Below are 1,162 nucleotides of genomic sequence, written 5' to 3'. Positions count from 1 at the left end.
AAGACCTTGGCAGGAGCTGGTGGAACAAAAGGCAGCTCTCTCTACCTACCCCTCCTGGCTTATTTTGTTGTTGTTTTTGTTTTCTTTTTTAAAAATTGAGTCAGAGGCTGGGTGCAGTAACTCATGCCTGTAATCCCAGCACTTTGGGAGGCCGAGGCGGGCGGATCACAAGGTCAAGAGATTGAGACAATCCTGGCCAACATGGTGAAACCCCGTCTCTACTAAAAATACAAAAACTAGCTGGGCGTGGTGGTCCTGCTGTCCCAGCTACCCGGGAGGCTGAGGCAGGAGAATGGCTTGAATCCAGGAGGCGGAGGTTGCAGTGAGCCGAGATTGCACCACTGCACTCCAGCCTGGGGACAGAGCAAGACTCCATCTCAAAAAAGAAAAAAAGTCAGAATTAGGTACTAAAAGCCATATGACATGCCTGAACAGGGACTTGAACCCTGGACCCTCAGATTAAAAGTCTGATGCTCTACCAACTGAGCTACCCAGGCTCCTTCCCTGTTAGTTTATTTTAATGCAATAAGAAATAACAGCACTTTGTTAAAAATAATAAAGGTATAATCTGTGACACATCCAAAGTGGACAAGATGAAGAGATAATAGGCATATGCCAGGACTCCCCTGGACAAACTGGGACCTGTTGGTACCCTATATATTAAGAGTCTTGGGTTTTGTTTTCACTTAAGCAAATGTCCAAACTTTCTTATCCTTTTCTCGTCAAAGTGTTTTCCTATGTGCCCATCCCTTTGGACTTCTAGCTCTTGCATAAACAGATAATTGAGGTGCAAACATCTGATAGGGTGTGGTACAGGATGATTGCAAATCCCATCATGATTAAGGTCACAGACCACTCCCCAGATAAAACCCAGACTCAAGCTGGGCTCGGTGGCTCCAGCCTGTAATCCCAGCACTTTGGGAGGCCCAGGCAGGAGGATCTCGAGGTCAGGAGTTCGAGACCAGCCTGGCCAGCATGGTGAAACCCTGTCTCAACTAAAAATACAAAAAATTAGCCAGGCACGGTGGTGCGCGCCTGTAATCCCAGCTACTCAGGAGGCTGAGGCAGGGGAATTGCTTGAACCCGGGAGGCAGAGGTTGCAGTGAGCCGAGATCATGCCACTGCACTCCAGCCTGGGCAAGAGAGCAAGACTCCATCTCAA

At 48.3% G+C, this 1,162-nt stretch overlaps 1 non-coding gene across 1 annotated transcript; it reads right to left on the bottom strand.

Annotated features, from left to right (window-relative positions):
• Positions 1 to 424: 424 nt before the first annotated feature.
• TRNAK-UUU (transfer RNA lysine (anticodon UUU)) lies at positions 425 to 497 on the bottom strand. Its single transcript has one exon. It is a non-coding gene; the product is annotated as a tRNA-Lys (tRNA).
• Between the last annotated feature and the right edge of the window lie 665 nt (positions 498 to 1,162).

This window comes from Hylobates moloch, unplaced genomic scaffold, assembly GCF_009828535.3.
Source record: "Hylobates moloch isolate HMO894 unplaced genomic scaffold, HMol_V3 SCAFFOLD_6, whole genome shotgun sequence".
Taxonomy (NCBI): domain Eukaryota; kingdom Metazoa; phylum Chordata; class Mammalia; order Primates; family Hylobatidae; genus Hylobates; species Hylobates moloch.
Note: the sequence above shows the minus strand (reverse complement) of the source record. Positions and strands in the feature narration are given on the sequence as shown.